This window comes from Falco rusticolus, chromosome 7 (genome assembly GCF_015220075.1).
Source record: "Falco rusticolus isolate bFalRus1 chromosome 7, bFalRus1.pri, whole genome shotgun sequence".
Classification (NCBI taxonomy): domain Eukaryota; kingdom Metazoa; phylum Chordata; class Aves; order Falconiformes; family Falconidae; genus Falco; species Falco rusticolus.
The window spans coordinates 63195998-63209216 of NC_051193.1; positions in this window are offsets into that span (position 1 = coordinate 63195998).

Consider the following 13219-nt stretch of genomic DNA (forward strand, 5'->3'; position numbering starts at 1 on the left):
ACTCACAGATTCTGTTCTCTCCTTGCTGTAGGAAGGAATACCCTGAAGGTTTGAATTGTTTCTCTTTACAGTGTTTCTATCTGTTGATGAGCGAAATTTCTAGTATTTGTTAACACAAGCATAGCAAAGATATTGTGTAAGTGCTTTAAACAGGCATAAAACTAGACATCTGGAACCTTTTACAGAAGGAAGACCGAATTAATTCAGATTATCTATAAACACAGTTTTGAGCAACTCAATTCCACAGGCACTATGGAGGAATTTATTTGGTTGCCGCACAGCTATAGCTTAAATATTTTATAATTCTTCCAGTGCAACTATGAAGTTTTGATAACTCTCTCTCTTACACAGAAACAACCTCTTAGCAGGGAACCAAGGAAAAGGACTAACAGTCCTTTAGTGAATGATTATTTAAAACAACAAACAAACAAAAACCCAAATCACTTTCAAGGAGATGGTCTGTATGGGAAGCAATATTTTCCAATCCATGCCTTGTGAAAGTGCTTATATTCCAGGCAGATTGTTAAAAGGATTGCTGTAGTGAAAGACATGGCTGAAGCTCCTGAGGAAAGAAACAAACTAAAGAGAAAGTATGTGCTTTCAGTTGTCTCCAGGACACAAAACCCAGAATGCAACTTCTCATTTAATCTCATACTATTCAATAATCCTATTCTTCAAGTGGCCAGGACATCCTCATTTGTCACAGAAACCAACAGTTTTATTACTGGACCAAGATTAATCTTGACCAACAATATAGAATCTATCTTTAAAAAATAAGGAATGAGGCTATTCAGACTTCTGCAGCACAGTTGGTTAGTTAAGATACCAGTATTAACCTTAACAACTTTCTAGATACACACATAAGATGAGAACCTCCTAATAAATGCAGTTTTAAGATAGAGAACTTTGTTTTAGAATCCTTGCATGACCAGTATGCACAAATATATGTGTGTGACATATTAGATAATCTTATACATAATGTCTATTATGTTTTATCTTTTCAATATGCGTTCCTCTGGAAAATGGCCATCAGATGAAAATATTATTTATGGTTCAGAGAAAATGTGACAGGAGAACAGAAAACAGAGTTTCACTGAGCTCTAGATTTGCATTCAGGAAATACAGCCTATGGTGCAACAGGCAGCTTCCAGGGTTCATTCACAAAATGTGAGATCTGTGAATGTCACACAATATGACAAGTTCTAGGGTACATTCACAAAACAGGAACAAGATCAGTGATGAATATCCATTTCCTTTCTCCACTATTCTCCTTTTTGTTTCAATGAGCATTGAATACATTTTTGGCACACAAGTTTGGCATTGTTTCTGCAATGTAAGATAGCACCAGACAAATATATATATATATATATATATTTTGTAATTGCACTAATTTTTCACTCTAAAGATTTCTGTGTGAATAAACTTGGAGATTAAAGTGCTGCCTACTGATCTAAGATGTTTCACAAAATTCTCAGAAGTGCTGTTTCTTTAGCAAAAAAAAGTGCACATTATAGATGCACTATAAAATATTTACACATATTTCTTCATTAGTTTTACTTCACATTAGTATCTGGCTGATACATCCTGAAAGAAAAATAAACATATAGGGTAATACTAAATTTAAATTAAAGAAAACAATTTAATTGAACTGTGGTCAAACTGCAGGAACCACTATAAATCCACACTATAAAATCAGCATCAAGTATTTACAGGATTCAAAAAACCTCATCAACTGCCAATTAGAGGACAGATAAAATCCCAGTAGGCACCATTGGTATATTATTCCATCACGTATAATTAATGTTGCAGGCATGAAATGAAACAGACATTACTGCAAGTGCAGAAGACTCAAACCACTGCAGTAATTACAGCAGAGTCAAACAATCAAAGGCAGATTGATGAGCATTTTTGCAATTAACTGGGGCAGCTTCTCCCCACTGGTAACTCCCAAGGTCACATACACACAGTTTTGGCAGTTTTTTGGACAACCTCCAGTTTATTCACAAAAGCAGTGATCAGTTTAAAAAGTGCTATGTGTCAGTGCAAATTAATTATTTGGGCCAAATTTGTACTAGATGTGCATTCTTTTTTAACCATTAAGATATCAGTGTGCAGCAAAAGAGTTTTAGGACTCAACCACATGATACACATAACCAACACAGTATTAATAGCAGCAAAAAAAAGATTAAGAAACAAAAGCTGCACCCAATCAGACCACAGTGGATTTTATTTAAAAAATGAATAACAAATATTTACACCTATTCCACCATTGCTTGGAAAAGAGAATATACCAAAAAAAAAATTTAAAAAGCTTGCAATGTAAGTTTACAGGCTTACAATGAACAATCTAACCAGCTCTAGCCGAATTCAGAAATACTCCAGCCCGGGAGGAGCCTTGCCGTGCTGTGAGGTGTACACCTATTCTAAATAAACTGAGCTGGGGATCATGTTGTGATCCCTGAGTGTAACCTGAGCCAAAACCTCACCAGGATCTGGGCTAAAAGTTTAACAGTGTGGATGACAGTGGGACAGGACTTGGCCCCAAGCTCTGGTTTTCCTTTCGTTTCCTAAAGTACACATGGCCTGACTGCCCTGCTGCAGCAAGAACAGGCGCAGAGAAAAGCCACACCTTTTTTCACTAGAAAAATCCCTAGAACATAATGTGTTGACAAGAGGACCACAGCCCTTTCCCCACCATGTTCGATGTCAAAGAGCCAACCTTGTGACACTGGTCATTTCTGCCTTGGTGAATTTACAGGGAAACAGGTCTCTTAAAATCCTACTGCTAACCTAGTTCTACCCTAGACTTGTTGACCCTTCATGCATGACAAAATGCATCTTAGGGCCATGTTCAGCAAAAGTAGGAAAGTTCAGAACATGTAATAGGGAGGCATATTCCAAATAATAAACTTACTTTACAACTACAGAAAAAAAAGAAACAAACAGTTTTTTCTCTAGTTACGGAAACATCTTTACACATCACAGCCTCTCCTTGTATGACATACACTCCAGGCTCTTACTCGGCCTAATGGCCCTTCACTGGACTCACTCTGGTTTGTCCATGCCTTTTGTGCACTAGAGGGACCCAGAACCTATCCCAGCACTCCAGATAGGGTACGACCAGTGCTGAATAAAAGGGACTAATCACCTCCCTTGGCCTCCTGGGTGGACTGTGATGCTACGCCATGAACATCATTTAGTAACAGGCATCTACCAGTTTGAGGTTTTGATGCAATAATTTTCACCCTGGCCTTGCAAAAGCAATATTTCTATTTTTGTTTTTCTTCAGCTAGAAATAAAATAAGTTAGGTCATAAAGAAATGGAATAGTTCAAACAAATGACTACTTCCATCTCCCACTTTTCTCGTTTAGTCACCAATATTCTTTTAGATCAACTGTGCTGAGATTCCTAGTCTGTAACACTCTGCTGAATGTACAGTTTTAGGCAGTCACCTTTTCAGTTTTTCAGCACTGTGATTATAAAAAGCATATTTAGCTTTGTGAATCATGAGGAAAGACATACCAGCCAAGATGCTTTATTCTTGGGAAGGCATCTCTAAAATTAAGACCTACCCAAGTTACAGACTGGAGGTTCATTCATCTGTTGCTCTAGACATGCTGATGAAATGCTGATTAGAGTTTTCAGATTTAGGTTTAGGATTTTGGAAAGTGTGGCATTTGAGACCCTAGAAGATATCCTAGGTATAAACATAGTGTACCCAGTCGTGCAACTTGACTGCATAAAACTATTCACAAGTAATTCCACAAAATATCAAGCGATTAGGGGCTCTGGCCTAGACTGTGACTGCAAATCATGAAGACAGTTCTGAGGGTGTAGGCAGATGTGCACTCCCAAAATAGCTGTGAGACAGAAGAGGTTCTCTGCGTACCTCCATATGGTTGTTACCTTCCCACAACAGATCTGCTCACATAAGTGCTAAATTATTTCGTTCAAAATGAACCAACATTTACCTCCTTTCAAATAAAATCCCAATTATAAATACTTCCATCACAAAGACAAAGAGCAAAACTAGCAAAACCCTTCAGTTTAAACTTGTTAAGCTAACACACTTCATAGACTGGAGAAGGTTTGGCACCGTTTTCACAAGCAGCTGATTCAGCAGTTTTGAGAGGACAATAACCTCTATACCCGAGATCTTAACCCAGTTTCAGCTGTTCCAGTTAACATGAAGCATTTACATGCATCCCTATTCCTTCACACCTCACACCCCTCTAAGACAGCTAGGCATGGGATCCAGGTACAGAGATATTGCTTTGAGCAAATGCAGAAGCTGTAGTTCATTTCTTAACCTTTTCCCTCTTCCACTTAACAGCAAAGATGGATCAGTTTCTAGCAGTCACTAACATCTAAGCACTGGTCCAAGCTCGTCAAAATTTCTCCTTCTCAAAGTAAGGGGAAAGCTGAGGAGTTATGAGCAGATGACAGAATTGCAGCATATGCAATCAAACAGCAAAAGATCTGGTGACATTAATATCCCAAGCTGGTTGGACCATCTCCAGCCCACATGAACTAAACAGCTGTCTCCCCAAGGAACTCCTGGATCTGTGGGATTTTAAAAACATCAGTTCTTCAAACCTTGGTTCAAATCAAGAGTCTGTCCATAGTGGAAACACTGCAGCACCTGAAGTTCATGCACATAGACACAGAGTAGTTTTAAACTATTTATGTCAGGTTCTGGCAGCAGTAGAGTACCACACAATTTAATACCACACATCTGGAGGGTATATACACAATGTCTTGAGAATTTTGCATACAGGACTGATCTTCACCAGCAGTGATACACAAATTAAAAGCTGGCATTCTATGGTATAAGTTCTAGTCACTCATGTAACAATGCAATCCCATCTTTCACAATAGATGAAGCAGAAGAGCAGCTGGTAGAATCTCATTTCAAATATCAGGGCCAAATCATTAATATATCTACTCTGAAGTTAGGAGATAAGAAAAACGTACAATCATGTGTGATAGAAACTTCTCCTTTGATCGACCCTTTGAAAAGGATAATTTTGACTACAGATTTCTAGGGAAAATGAAATGTCAAGTTGGAACCACAAGCAGAACTTTTAAGATTCCCTGAGCAAGGAGCAGAGTTCTGAGAATGTGTCATAGTAAAAATAATAATAGTTGTAATAAATAGTAGTTAAAAAAAATAATAATATTTTAGAAATTTTAGAAAATTTAGAATATTTAGAAAATTTAGAAAAAATAATAAATTTTAGAAATTTAATATTAAATTCATGCAGTATTTCAGCTTTAGATCCTTACTGAGTCTAGAAACTTTGAGAACTACACAGTGAAGATTCCCAACTCAGTGAGATTTTACAAGATTCACAAGGCTTGAAATTCTAGGGCAAAGAGCCTGAAAAATCATTGTAATCTAATCCATAGCAGATTTCCTTCCAGAAATTGGAAACTTGGGCTTTGAGCAGTAAGGTGAGCCCTTGACCTTGCTTCTTTCAGCACCAGTTGCTGAAACTGAAAGACAAAGTCTTTCTTCAAATTGTGTAATGAGACTGGGGTTTGAGAACTCAGATGCACTCTAGTCACAACTACTATAATACTCCTGGTGCCATGAGCAGCTGGTATGTGCATACCATCCATGTTCATCCAGCTACCTAGCTTTCAGCTGGGATTCTTGCAGCTTTATAGTAACAGCCATAAAATTGCTGAAGCAGCCTCATGACTGTAGAGAAGGCCAAATTTCTTAGAGGCAGACTCTTTTTTATATTTTTGCAAAATTAGTTTGTGGAAAAGGACATAGTGAAACTCTTAAATTACTATCTGACAAGTCTGATTTTTATCTATTTTACTTTAAGAAAACAGATCCTACAGTTAGTTATGGTACAAAGTTTAATCACTTTTTCTTTTGTCTCTTTTTTCTCATGTCCTTCTGCTTATCTGTTTTAGGGACTTTTATATTTTGGTCATGATTTCCTTGCAGGAGAATTTAAAACATCTCTTGTAGCTTCAAAATTTTAGTTTGAAACTGAAAGGTATGCTGGAGAAGCCAGTCATAAAAATGCTCAGCAATTGAGATACAACCATTCAGATGAGTCTTCTGTCACCACAGTAACCTTCCTTCCACAAATTTGCACAGGAAAAAAACTAACATGCTATAATGTCATGAAAGTATATTTTATTATGACTTATTCATGAATCCTTTATACCCAGTGATGAGCACTTACACATAAAATGCACTGCACTGATTTTATTTGGGTTAGTTTCTTGAGTAAGGGTCTTGTAGACTAATCCTAATACATTAAATATTTTTTTCCAATACAAAGTTTATACCTGTTTCAGAATACATAAAATAAATTGTAATATCACATTCATCATAGTGCATAACCCTAGCCTTCCAATTACTTGTAAAAAGTATACTTTTTTCAGCTTAATTCTTCAGTATTATCAAATATTTATTAAGATGAATTCTCCCTTCTAGATAATAAATCCTGCTATTTTTCCTGAGTCTGCTTCTTTAGGAGCTAGTCACTTTCAGCAAGGGTTGTAGAGCTAGATTTAATCTTGATTTGAAACGTGATCTTATAAAGACTTATGCATATTCTTAATATTATACACTGATTTATTAAATAGATCTGTACCTCCTTGCAACCTAGGGCATAAATTAACAAAAGATAAGGTACTTTTCCTTCAGAAAATATGGCAATATGTTCCATGTGCCCAGACAAGCCTTCAGATTAAATTGGACTTTTCAAAGAATAAAACACATTCTATTAAAAAGGTTGTTCAAAAAGGACACTACAGACTGGCAAAACAGCACTGTTTAAGTACTATGAAGAAGAATAGTACAGCTTAATATGTTACTCAAAGTGTACAAGTAGTATACTTCATGGCTACAACTTTCTAATTCAGCCTGCAGCAAAACATACAAACTACCATCTGTCTTAAACTATACTGTTTGCAGATAGACAGATGTAATGTAGACAGATACATTTTAGGACTAATCGTTCCATGTGAACTGAAGTTCCAATGAAGGAATGCCACAAGCTCATAAGAATCAATGATACCGTTATGAGGCAACGTTTTTATGAATTTATCATTTGGTGGATTTTACATACAACTTCTGTGCCCATTCAAGAGGAATATAGTACAGTTTCCTACAGCACGTCCACCAATTGTATAAAAAAAATCCAAAATTATTAGTCTCATATTGCTTTTAGAAGGAAAAAAATGCTTTGAAAACATGAATTGGGTAAATCTTTTGTAATAGATCTGTAATTTAAATACTATAGGAATATAAAACATCAAAAATCTCCAGCCATCTCAGGAATATAATATTTTCTTCTCCTAAGATGCCTACCAAGTCCTTAGCACTGTCAATTATATTTGGTGCTTTTCAAAGGGAAGAGAGAGACTGTAGCTCTGTGACATTTTTCTTTTAAGTTGGCTAAGCAGTGTTATATCCAGTTTGGAATGGCAAAAAGACAAAGCCTGGGCAGATTCTAGTGCCTGAGCAACTGATATGATTAAGGCCAGTCCAGCATTAGAAAAAAAAAAAAAAAAAGGATTGAACAAATGGAAGGTAGGTTTGTCATGCTACGAGCTTCAACCAGTAGCAATGATAAGAAAAGTTAGTGAAACTCTTTAGAGAAACACATTAGGAGAAAGAAGATACTCCCAGAACAGAGTCTTCAAAATCTTCCCATCTAGCTTGTTCTTTTCCTTCCCCTAATATTCAGTGAAGAAAAAAGAGGGTCCTCATACACAGAAAACAAAAAACTTACCTAGGTGAGTACCAGAAAACCACTTTGTACAAAACACTTCAGAATACACAAGCTTTAGGAAAGACACAAAAGCAGGATTCTTCCAGAGCACTGCTTGGTTTCTCTGTGAATGGCTGAAAACCAGAAATGGTTTTGCCAGGCCAACAAACCCGCAGTGTGGAACCCTACATTTCTGACATACAGGGCTGGAGGAGGCAATCAGGTGTGCCTCTGCCTTCCAGGTTTCCTGCACGTTGTGTAACATAACATCTTAGCCTCCCAGCTTTAGACAGGACTTGATTCTTGTCTAAAACTCTAAACCAAAAAAACAGGTAAACAAAGGTATAGACTGTCTCATACTCTGTATATACAGACGGTGCCACCAAACTCAGACTTTTTTTGTCAGCAAGTAGTTGTGATATATTTGGTGATTTTAACCGTTTTCAATTAAATCAAATAGAAGATGTTGACTACACAACTATAGCAGAGAAGTATTAGGAGTTTGATCTACAGCAAAGAGCAAATCCTACAATTTTCTGCAATTCCACAGGACTTGGATGTTGCTAATCCCTGCAGTTCTGAGACCAGAGTGGGACTTAACCGAGGAGGTGTCTCCAGCATCCCACGAGGCACCCTCCCTGTTTCCCACCTGATTCCTATTCCCAGTCATCCACACCACATCCCTATTAGTTTGAATCTGCACGTTTTTTGTAATCCTTAATGGTGCAGAGCATGTATGCACCACCATTGCCATCTACAGTGGGGAGCAAGACCTGTTCCCCAGGCTGAATGGCAAAGGCTGATTGCATGCGTTCCACTTGGGGCATGTGAGAGGAGGTCTCTAGGGAGACAATGGCTCATTTCTCCTCTGAGTGCTCCTGGGAGTGTGTCTCTGTGAGTGCTGTGTTGCAGTCTTTTATGCCTACCCTGCACAGATCTCTTCAGCAAGCCACCTGCGCTCTGTCCATACCTTCTCTGCTGTATATAGTTGTGACCCTCCATATCACAGGCAATGGCAGACACACAGCCACAGTACGTTTATAAAATCTACTGCACAGCTATGCTGCCTGCTCTTCTGTCACCGCTGCCTGTGCTGCTGCCCTAGATGCAGTGACATGTGATGGCTACCCTCATTCCTTGGTTTCAGGGCAGCATGGACCACGTTAGGAGAATGAATCTTGCCATCATTCTGCATGAACCAGTTCTCTCAGAACAAGATGTGGTGAAGATGCCTGCCAAGGATATTTCATTCCTCTTCCCTCAGATAGTAATGGTCCAGGTTGTAGCCACGGCCAGGCCGATCTACGCTTCCTCAAGAGGAGATATGGGTCCTATGGGGGTTAGCAGCTACTCATAAGATAATTACCATAAGAGCTCATTGTTCTTGGGGACAGAATCAAAACATGATGAATAGCATAGAAAACCTAGTACCTTAGAAATCTGAACCAAGGACTTAGGTCAGCAGTTGAAAGAGACTGCAGCAGCTCCAAAAGTATTGATAAAAGCTGGACCATGCTGTGAATCAGGTTATTCAATATGCCAGAAGACAATGCAGTCTCTGGAAAAGGTGATGCAGGGTAAGTAAGGTATATTGTGCAGAAGACAGGAGAAAACATCAACCCTTGTGACAGGGGTGGGGATCACTGACACAATCCACATCGTTCCAGATCAGATCTACCAGATTACCACAACAATGCATTCCCATCCCCCATGGTAAGGGTTAGCACAGTTAACGCTCCTCAGAGCAAGCATAAACCTGATGACAATGGGAATAAGTGGCACAAGGATCAGCTAAGAATTGTAGCTCTTCAGTAGTAATCCTGCAGTACAGTGGATGTTAGGAAACCTCAAGAATGACTGTGAAAGCCTACAAAGCTATTGCAAGGGCATTTATACAACCATCTGGTGGACAGGCTGGGTCAATGGGCTGAAGCCAATTGTATGAGGTTCAACAAGATTCAGTGCTGGGTCCTGCACTGAGGTCACAGTAACACCCCACCCCCCCTCCCCCCCCCAATGCTTGGGGCTTAGGGCAGAGCTGCTGGAAAGCTGCCAGAGGGAAAAGGACCTGGGGTGCTGGTTGACCGCCAGCTCAACATGAGCTGGGACTATGCCCAGCTGGCCCAGAAGGCCAACAGCATCCTGGCTTGTTTCAGAAATAATGTGTCCAGCAGGACAAGGGGAGTGACTGTGCCCCCCCGTACTCAGCACTGGTGAGGCCACGTTTCAAATCCCCCGTTCAGTGTTGGGTCCCTCGCTACAAGGCAGACGTTGAGGTGCTGGAGCATGTCCAGAGATGGGCAATGAAGCTGGTGAGGGGTCTGGAGCACAAGTGTTATGAGGAGCAGCTGAGGGAACTGGGGCTGTCTAGTCTGGAAAAGAGGAGACTCAGGGGGGAACTTATTGTTCTCTACAACTACCTGACAGGGGCTGTAGGCAGGTGGGAGTCTGTCTCTTCTCCCAGATAACAAGTGACAGGACAAGAAGAAACGGCCTCAAGTTGCACCAGGGGAGGTTTAGGTTGGATATCAGGAAGAATGTTTTCACTGAAAGGGTGGTCAAGCATTGGAACAGGCTTCCCAGGGACATGGTAGAATCACCATCCCTGGAGGTGTTTAAAAGACATGTAGATGTGGTGCTTGGGGACATGGTTTAGTGGTGGACTTGGCAGTCCTGGATTAATGGTTGGACTTGATCTTAAAGGTCTTTTCCAGCCTAAATGATTCTATGATTCTCTGATCAGATTGAGAAACAGCTCAGTGTTAGACAATAAATAATTGCTAATTATATAAACTCTATAGTGTCAGCTTACAGTCTCTTTGCACATGGCTAAATGTGAAAAATACAGAGCCCCACAGAAGGGGTGGTAGCAAAAGACAGCTCCTAGTTTGATCACTCACTGGTTCCAAATAGGACACACATGAGGCATAGAGGACTGGAGCACCTGCAGTAAGGTCCAAGTAAACAATCTAGCAAACGAAATGCGGCCTTGTTGGCCCTTTCTAAGAACTGTTAGCTAAAATCTTCAACAGGAAGTCAGTATCTTCTTACTCTAAAGAGTCTGGAAAAAAAAATGTATTCTTTCTCTTGGTTAAAACAACAGCACATAAATTTGATGCTCTTTATAAAATTTTAATCTGGTGTAAAAGTCCTTTAATAAAGAGAGTCTGGGGTTTTAAGAGAGATCAACGGAAAACATCTTGCAAATGTCAACAGAAAACATCTTGCAAATGAACAATACAAAACACCACAGGTCCTTTAAAACCATTAGATACTACTCATTAGAAGCAAAGATTTTTGCATTTGATCTATTCAATGAATTTAGATAGTCTAGTGAAATGTTAAATAAGACATCACCAAAGCAGTTTTGGAAGTGTTATATTAGGACAAATAAAACTGGGGGGGTTGTTAAGTACTCGTTTTATGAAGATTCTGAGAAGATATCTATTTTCAAAATTATTTTTTCTGTGATACTATTATTTTTATACTTCTTGTCATATTGCACACAATTATTCTGGCATGGCTTGAATGATATTATAAACAACAGCAAGAATATTACTATACAGTGCAACTACTAACACAACATATTGATGTCAGCATGCCCTGTGGGGTGACTACACCATTGATAATATATTTTTTTAAAGGCATACATTTAAAAAAAATTATTTAATCTTTTTTCCTAAAATGCCTTCAGAGTATGTATTTTGTTGATTGCTTCATGAGAAATGCAAAATACTTTGGTTTTCTTTCTAGAGAGACAGACAGCAATGGCAGTTTTCATCTGGACCCAGAGACTTGTGCATGTCTAAGTGGAGCAGCAAGTTTCCCCCTGGACTATGGGAACTTCATTCTGCTCCTCATCCCTGTCTTCCAGCTCAGGGGGCTGAGTACCTTGAGGGTAACGAGTCTTGCTATTAAAGACTGAGGCAAAGAAATCATTTATACCTCCAGTACAGAGCTAGTGTTGCTGGAGTACTCTACCCATAGTCTTTTCTGCATAATGGTTTTGTGTGCTCAGGAGTGGCTCACACTGGGGTTAAATGTTCCTTCGCTTTTTTATCAGTTCTGGAGCACGATCTACACTGTGGTGAGCTCTTAACTGAAAGATCATCATTAAAGGCTGAAAACAACAAAGGCTGGAGGTGTGAGGACAAGTGAGCAAAGTGATGCATGATTTAAAAATAATAATAATTTTTTAACATCAGCTTTTTTCTCATTTTTTGTGGTAATGTTCCCCACCCCCACCCCCACATCCAGTAAATGATGCAGAATATCCTTGGCCCTCCTTTTGTTTCTAATGTATTTATAAAAACATTTTGGTTATGGTTTATGGCAGTAGCCAAACTGAGTTCTAGCTGGTCTTTTACCTTTCTCATTTTCTCCCTGCCTAACCTCATGACACCCTTACAGTCCTGAGTTGTCTGCCTCTTCTTCCAAAGGTGTAAATTCTCCATTTTTCTCTGAGGTACAGCTGATGGTCTCTGTTCAAGCAGGCTGCAAGAATGATCGCTTGCTTTTCATCTACCTGAATAGCATTAGATTCTGTCTCCCCATATTTAAAGATTAGCACTGTCCCTTGATGACTTGTTTGAACCAGAGGCTAAGAGCATGCTTTCTGAGCATGGAAATAATTAGTGTGCTACCTGACACAGCAATCCTTACTGTACTGTTGAAGACATCACTAGGGGAAAATTGACTGGTAATACAGAGACTGGTTAGAAATCAAGAATTTATTCTGTTCTGAAATAAAAATGAAACCATTGAAAATTTGAGGTAGAAAATACTCACACCATAAGAGCCAACACACTGCTTAGAGGTTCAGGTTCACATCCCTGTTTTGCCTGACAGAGCACAAGTCTTCTGTGATTTAGATTCAAGGAACTGCTGTTCTGAACACCGCTTGTCCTTGCCTCATCCTGACTTAAAATTGAAATACATGATTATTCTTCAACATTTCTGCTTTATACACTTAAAAATCCTCTTCTATTTTACAGCATTCGTGACAGCTCTCATTTTCATTCCATATCAGAACAAAAATTCTGTTTGTCCAGCTAGCGTTAATCAGATGTTAACACCTAATACTTGTCAGAATCTCCCAAGTAATACATTTCAAACACTAAGAGAAAAAAAAAAAAAGTCAAGCTAGTCATTATACCCCTATAGCAATACTGAGAGTTTCACTAAGCACTTTTTATTAACATTTTTTCTGCATTTACATAAAAATTATATTTTCCTTTCTGTTTCCTGATAAATGATAAATGAGGCCTTTGATGTTCCAGTATGTAAATACCTAATGTTATCATTCCGAAAGGATCTGATTAGAATAATAGTAACAGAAATCCCTTTATACTTATGCTGGACGTTACAATGTAGCAAAGCATTCCAATGCTATAAAATACACATATATTTTCATGTAAAGTTCTACTGTCCTTTCCTATAACAGCTCTCTACTGATGGTAAATGACTACAGCTGAAT